The following is an 8,113-nucleotide window of genomic DNA, read 5'->3' on the forward strand; positions in this document are numbered from 1 at the left end:
AACTTTTTATCATGGAAAATTTCAAGCACCTAAAAACACCTAGAAGTAGATGGAAAAATATAATATAATCTCATGTTTCCATCATCTAACTTCCATAATTTATCCATGGCCAATCTTATTTCATCTATTTCATCTTTTTACCCACTTTCCCCCTCAACGTCATTTGGAAAGAAATTCCAGATATTATTTATAGGTGTAAATATTTCAGTTTATAAAGCTAACCTAACCACAATACTATTATTATCATACCTAAGTTAACAATAATTCCTTATAATTAAATGTCCAGTCAGTATTCATATTTCTGAAGGTCCAGTAATCGTTTTTAAGCTATTTTGTTTGAATCAGATCCAAGTAATTTACACGCATTGTGATTGGTTTTGTGCCAGCTGTTTCATAATTTATGGCTTCTACCTCCATTTCTTTCTTTTTCTTGCTAGTTGTTGAAGAAACCAAGTTGTTTGTTCCATAGAGTTTCCCACAGTCTAGTTTTTACTGTTTGCATCTTTGTGATACAGTTTAACATGTTCTTCTCACCCCTGGCTTCAGAGGCTCTCTCTTAATAAAATGAAAATTGAATACCTCCAGGGTTTGGCTTTGGGTGAAAGATAGGCAAGGTCTTGCAGCCAGATTCCATTTCTCTTTATTTCACCTTGCACTTTGTAGGACTCTTTTGTCTTATTTTGGCTGTCCGGCATCTACTCTGATAGACTCTGAATTCTTTAGGGGAACCGCCTTTCCTCTGAGTTGTGTTGTCTTGGGGGAGGTCGTGCTGTTCCCTCTCTAGAATGCTAAGAGGGCCCACCTCTCTGCTCCTGATGCCTCCTGGGGAAGGCTTGTGACCCAGGTCAGCTGATCAAACTTCAGTCCTGGGCTTGGATTCTAGAGCAAGGACAGGAGGGGAGCGGTGAGGCGACCCATCACTGCCAGAGGCGGTGCCCTTCGCCCTTCATGCTGCATGATCATTGCTGTGTCGCTGCCGCTTTATGTCTGGAGCTCCCCTGGCTCTTGATTGTTTTCTTAGGCTGTTCCTAAGCTTTTTATTGGAGCTGTGAGCTCCTACTATTATTCCAGTAAATCCCCGTGGGCTTAAATAAACAGAAATAAACAGTACACGTTGTTGCCTGCAATCGGGATCTCTGAATGATGCAGTAATAGGCATTAAACAGTTGGTGTTACAGGAAACACGTCCCCAGAGAAATTTGGGAACTGAGGCTGGTTATCTCACTGAGTCAGGTTAGGCAGTGAATCCAGGTAGGAAATCTAGCTGTCCCTGGCAGGCACTGGTAAAATAGCTACCCCATCTGGTCACACGCAATTTACAGCAAGGTTCTGGGCAACCAGAATGGGGAGAAGTCAGGATGGTGGGGTGGCTGCTTCTGACAGCAGTGAAAGTTTAAAGCAAGTAAATAACATATTGAAATCTCCAAACCGACCTACAGAAACCTAAAGAGTGTCATTTCTTACAGGTAGAGCACTTGGCAGAAGACAGATGTGAGTCTCCTGACTTAGTACAGCTGGTGCAGTTACTGCCCTACCAGGTTTAAAGTGTGAAAACTGGAGCACTGTGTAGGACCCCGAGAACTAAGGGGGAATATGATTGAGGAAGGAAGCAGATTCTTCACTTAGAAGGAAGAATTCACTTCACTTAGAAGTCGTCCTTTTTTTCCTTAAGACTTCCTTCACCTGAGGGGTCAGTGTATCAGGGAAGCCAGTAAGCCTCTTGCCCCAGTGCTCTTTATTTCCAAACCCAGAGCCAGTGGTTAGAGCCCAGCATGCCCCCTGGAGGCCAAACCCAAAGAAATTTAACATGTAGAAAGAATGTGGGGACCTTGCCAGTTTACGTCTACAGGGATTTCAGGGACATGTGAACGAAGAGATCTTGAATGTGCTTTTAGATTAACAGTATGATGCCCTTACACAACATAATTCCAGATTCATTTAACTCAAGAAGGTGGATGTGTTTTTAATTATTTCCCAAACTGGATTCAACACAGGCCTATACTGAATGAAGATGAGATGCCAGAAGTCCTTAGTGTAGTGCAGAGCAGTGGTTCTCAGACTTTTTTGTGCATTAGAATCACGGGGCAGCTTTTAAAATCACAGATGGCTGGGTCACACCCCTCGAGTTTGTGATTCAGGAGGTTTGAGGTGAAGCCTGAGAATCTGTGTTTCCAGCAAGTTCTCAGGTGATGGTGATGCTGCTAATCCAGGGACCACACTCTGAGAACTGCTGGTATAGAGGGAGGAGATCAAATACTTTGAGAGGAAGGAAGGTTGGAGTAGTTTGCCGATGTAAATCCCCTATTCACTGGCCACCTAACTGTCTTTCGCAAGACAAGCTGGATAACATACCTTTACCAAGGCTTTCAAACATATATTAGTGCTGGCTTCAAAGCCCTGATATAGTCTTTCTTATTTAACATTATCGAGGTGTAATTTACATAGAACAGACGTACCCACTTAAAGTATACGGTTATATACATTTTGACAAATATACGTATACAACTGTATAACCACCACCAAACCACCCCTAAAAGTTCTGTCCTGTCCCTTTTTATCCCTGTCTTTCCTGATGTGAGCCCCAGGCAAACACTGACCTGCTTTCTGACATTGTAGATTAGTTTTTTTTTCAAGAATTTCATAGAGAGTCATACAGTATGTAATTTTTTGTGTCTGGCTTCTTCTGCTTTGTATAATGTTTAAAAACTTATCAATGTTGTTGAGTAGTTTTGTTCTCTTTTATTGTTGATTAATATTTCATTATATGGATATAGCAATATTTTGTCTACTCATTCATGTATTGAAGGATATTTGGGTCATTTCCAGTTTGGGGCTATAATGGATGAAGCTTCTATGAGCATTTATATACAAGCCTTTGTACGGACATCTGTTTTCATTTGTCTTGGTAAATAACCTGGGTGGCATTGCTGAGTCACGTGGTAAATGCATGAACATTCCAGGTGCTGGCACCCTCATTAGTACTTGGTCTTGTCACACTTTTTAAACTTAGCCATTCTAGAGAGTGCATGGTGGCATCTCATTGCGGTTTTAATTTGCATCTCTCTGATGACTAATGGTGTTGAGCATTACTGTATCTTTGTTTTGTGAACTGCTTTCTCAAATCTTTTGCCCTTTCCTCCACCTTTTAAAAAGTACAGCCAGTCCCCAACTTACAATGGTTTGACTTATGATTTTTCGACTTTTCCATCGTGCAGAAACAATTGGCATTCAGTAAAAACCGTACTTTGAATGTTGACTGTGGCTCTTTTTCTGGGCTAGCGAAACGCATAGATCCTCTCTTGTGCTGCTGGGCAGTGGCAGCGAGCAGAGCTCCCCGTCAGGCACGCCGTCACTAGAGCGAACAACCAGTGAACTTACAATCATTCTGGACCCAGACAACTATTCTGTTTCTCACTTTCAGTACAGTATTTGATGAATTATGTGAGATATTCAGCACTTTATTTTGAAATAGGTTTTGTGTTAGATGATTTTGCCCAGCTGTAGGCTAATGTTAAGCGTTCTCAGCATGTTCAAGGTAGGCTGGGCTAAGCAATGATGTTCGGTAGGTTCCGGGTATGAAACGCATTTTTGACTTACGATATTTTCAGTTTATGATGGGTTTATCTGGACGTAACCCCATCATAAGTTGAGGGAGATCTGTAGTTTGCTTACTTCGTTGAGTTGCAAGAGTTTTTTTTTTTTTTTTAATGTATACTGGATATAAAGCATCTGTCAGATATATGTATTGCACATACCTTCTGGAATCTTGGCTTGCCTTTTCGTTTTCTTATTGGTGTGTTTCAAACAGCAGAAAATTTTAATTTACATGAAATCCAGTTAATCTGAGTGTTGGTGTTTTGTGTCTTTGGCATCCTATCTAAGGAATTTTGCCTAACCCATGATTATAAAGATTTTCTTGAATGTTTTCTTCTGGAACTTTTATATCTTAACAGTGTTGTCTTCTAATACATAAGCACGTATCTTTCCATTTATTTAGGTTTTCCTTAATTTCTCTCAGCAGTGTTTTATAGTTTTCAGTGTACAGGTCTTAAACATATTTTTAAAATTTGTCCCTAGATATTTTGTGGGTTTTTTTCAATACTATTTTTAAGTGGTATTGGTTTTGATTTTGATTTTATCAGTTGCTTGTTGCTAGTATATAGACATAGAATTGATTCTTGTACATTGACTTTGTATTCTATGACATTGCTAAGTTCATTTATTAGTTCTAGTAGTTTTTTTTAATGAAGCTTTAGAACTTTCTGTGTCATGTCATATGCAGATAAACAGCTTTACTTTGTCCTTCCCCATCCGTATGCCTTCTTGCCTTACAGCTAGGACTTCCAGTATAGTGTTGAACAGGAATTGTAAGATGGGGTATCCTTGTCTCATTCCCAATCTTAGGGGGAAAGTATCCCGTCTTTTTACTAATTAAATATCATGTTAGCTGTATGGGTTTTTTTGGTTTGTTTTTGTTTTGTAGATGCCCTTTATTAGCTTGATCCTAGGTTCTTGAGAATTTTTATCATGAATAGATGTTGAATTTTGTTAAATGTTTTTTCTGCATCTATTGATATGACCATGTGGTTTTTTTTATCCTTAGTCTGTTAATATGATGCGTTATTACATTAAGTTATTTTCAAATGTTGAGTCAGCCTTACGGTTTCTGGATGCCCTCACTTCGTCAGGATGTAGTATCTTTCTTATATATTACCTGATTTGCTAATATTTTGTTGTGAATTTTTTGCTTACGTTCATAAGACACATTAGTGTGCAGTGTTGAAATAACCTTCTAGGCCCAAGGTGGAGCTGCTCCTGCCTGGGTGCCACATCAGCAAGCCAAAACTTAGGTAACTTTCGTGTCCATGAATTCTTCCCTTGACCAGAAAGGCAGTATATCCAGTCAGCCCATCCCCAAATGCCAAACCAGCTCTGGGCTTTATACAGTTGTATATAGCCTTTGTATCCACATCCTCAGATTCAACCAACCTCAGATCAAAAATATTTGGAGGGACTTCCCTGGTGGCGCAGTGGTTGGGAGTCCGCCTGCCAATGCAGGAGACTCGGGTTCGGGCCCTGGTCCGGGAGGATCCCACATGCCGCGGAGCGGCTGGGCCCGTGCGCCACAACTACTGAGCCCATGCGCCTGGAGCCTGTGCTCTGCAACAAGAGAGGCCATTGCAATGAGAAGCCCGCGCACCTCAACGAAGAGTAGCCCCAACTAGAGAAAGCCCACGCGCAGCAAATAAGACCCAAGGCAGCCAAAAATAAATAAATAATTAATTAAAAAAAAAAAAATTTGGAAAAAAAATTCCAAAAAGCAAAACTGGAATTTGCCATCCCAGCAACTATTGTATTAGGTATCATAAGTAATCTAGAGATGATTTAAAGTGTACAGGAGGATGTGCATAGGTTATATGCAAGTACTGTGCCATTTTACATGAGGAACTTGAGCATCCATGGATTCGGGTATCCTCAGGGGGAGGGGGAGGGAAGGGTCCTGGAACTGATCCTGAGCGATGACTTTTCTTGATCCGTGTTCTTTATCAAATAAAAAGCTTCCTGCCTTCCACTCCGTTTTGCCGGTCTCCAAATGTAGATTGTCCCCTTCATGAAGTGTTAAAGTTTGTATCACCTAACTTGTCTTTTTAAATTATTATTTTTTTAGGAGTAGTTTGCTTTTCTTGTAGTTTTCTTTGTCTGGTTTTGTATCAGGATAATGCTGACCTCATAAAACAAGTTGGGAAATGTTCCTTGCTCCTATGTTATGGAAACACTTGTGTAGAATTGACCTGTTTGTTCCTTAAATGTTTGGCAATGAAACCATCTGGGCTGTGTCCCATCTTGATCACATTCTAACTGCATATCATTCCCAAGAAAGCTGTCTCTAAGTAATGATCTGTAGCCATGTAAGTCCAGAAACTTCTGTCAAGTGCAACCAGAATCGATTTGACTCAAGGGACTGCCTCACGCTAATCAAATGAGACTGATTTTTTAAGCCCGAACTGAGCCAGGCGCTATAACAAGTGTTTTATATTAACACTATTTTATGTATTCTGTAACCTAGAATCCCAGTAATTACCATGAGGGACATATCTCTCCAGTAACCAAAATATGTGTGTCCTCCATGGAGAGCAGGGTTTCAGCACACTACTGCCCTGGGCCGGATTCAGCTTGCTGCTTGTTTTGTTTATTGGAGCACAGCTATGCATGTTCGCTTATGCACAGTCTAGGATGCTTTGTGCTACGACAGCAGGTAAGTGAGTAGCCGTGACAGACTGTGTAGCCCACAAAGCCTAAAATATTTACATTCTGGCTCTCTGGCCACTTACAGAAAAAGTTTGCTGACCCCTGATCTAGAGCAGTGATTCTCAACCCTGGCCACATACTGGAATCACCTGGAGAACATTTGAAAAACTACTGTTGTCCTCCTCCCGCTCCCAGCAATTCTGACTTGGTTGGCCTGGGCTGGGACCTGGGCATTGGCGGTGTTTAAAGCTCCCCGGCAGTTCTGCCCAGCAGCCAAGGCTGAGAACCACTGGCCTAAAGTAAGGCTTGGTATTTGTATTTGTTTAACTGCCCGCCCTTGCTGATTGTCTGAATGTGCATTTAGGGATGAGAAGCACTTATTAGGGCAGTAGTTTCCAGATCTGAATGTGTATCTGTCACCTGGGGAGATTTTTTTCATAGATTCTAAGACCCCACTCCAGACCAAGTGAATTAGAATCTCCAGAGATTTTTAAAAAATTCCTCAGGTGGTCCTGATATACAGACATTTCTTTAAGAAAGACTGAACTTAGGGCACCTTATTGTTATTAGCAAGATTTTTGGATACTGAGTGAGTAACCAGAGGATTATTTAGTGAGCATAGGAGTGGAGAAAAGGGGTTTCTTGAGTTGTGCAGTGCAGGCTATGGAGGATCCTACTGAATAGTCCAGCCTCATAGAAACGGAAATACACCCTCCCGAGTGATGAAAATATTTATTTCTGTTAGATATGGTATACCTAACCGCCCTTGTACAGTCCTAGATGAAAGGAACATGTTTTTCCTTTTGGTCCCTCTTTATATAGATGCCATAAAAACAAATCATCCATTAATATTCTTTGTTCAGATAGTTAGATAATCAGGTCACATTACAGGAGGTTAGATAATAGCTTCCCCTCCACCCCTGCCACCCCATGTCTTGGCTAAATACCCCCATCAGCTTGCATGCTTCTCTAGGCTCCCGGCATCCCATTTACTAATTATCTCTTAGGACAGACTCTTTGGAGATGGCTAAGCCCATTCATGCTGTGTTCTTACCCTGGGCTACCCCAGTCCAGTCCCCTTATACACTTACTGCATCTCAAATGGTCTTTGCTCAACTGAGAAACTATCTGTTAATCCTCCCACTGTATTAAACATTCCCATGTGTGTTCTCTTCACTTCAGGTGGAATGTGTAAAATCAGGGAAGGTTGAGCTGGAAGGGACTTTGTTATAGACCTTATCTAACCTCAAAAAAGTCAATCTTATGGGCAGTTAGTTGGGTACTGGTAGTGCTTATGTGTTTGGGGGGGCACTTTATACTCTCCTTGATACAATTCTCAATATTGGATTTATAATCTGTCACACCCTTCTGTGAAGAACCTCAGCAGTGCCAAATCCATCTCTGTATAATACTGTTGCCTAGTGGTAGCTGAATAACCATGGTCAGGTGAAGCCTGAGACTTGCCTTCCTTGTCCATAAAATGGGAAAAAGGAACATCTGCTTTGCAGGGTTATTAAGAGGGTAAAATAACTTGACATAGCATTTTGTAAACCATAAAGTACTTTTTCTTTTGTTCTGGGAAGAGCATTGAACAGGAAGTAAAACAAAAATCAATCAATCAGTCAATCTGAGAATAGCCCAGAAGACATTAGCTAAACCTGAAAGGAATGGTCTTGGAAAAAAGAAATTCTTGTCTTTTAAATTGTGAGTGCTATTTGCTGGTCAAACAGTCATTGATTACCTTACAGGAAAAAGCCGTGAACAATGTTATGAAACAGAAGACTCTACCTACTTTCAAGAGATTACAAAGGAGTTAATCAGCTAGGTGTACTTCAAGACATTTGTGTTATTATATATGGAAACT

This window comes from Phocoena sinus, chromosome 18 (genome assembly GCF_008692025.1).
Source record: "Phocoena sinus isolate mPhoSin1 chromosome 18, mPhoSin1.pri, whole genome shotgun sequence".
Taxonomy (NCBI): domain Eukaryota; kingdom Metazoa; phylum Chordata; class Mammalia; order Artiodactyla; family Phocoenidae; genus Phocoena; species Phocoena sinus.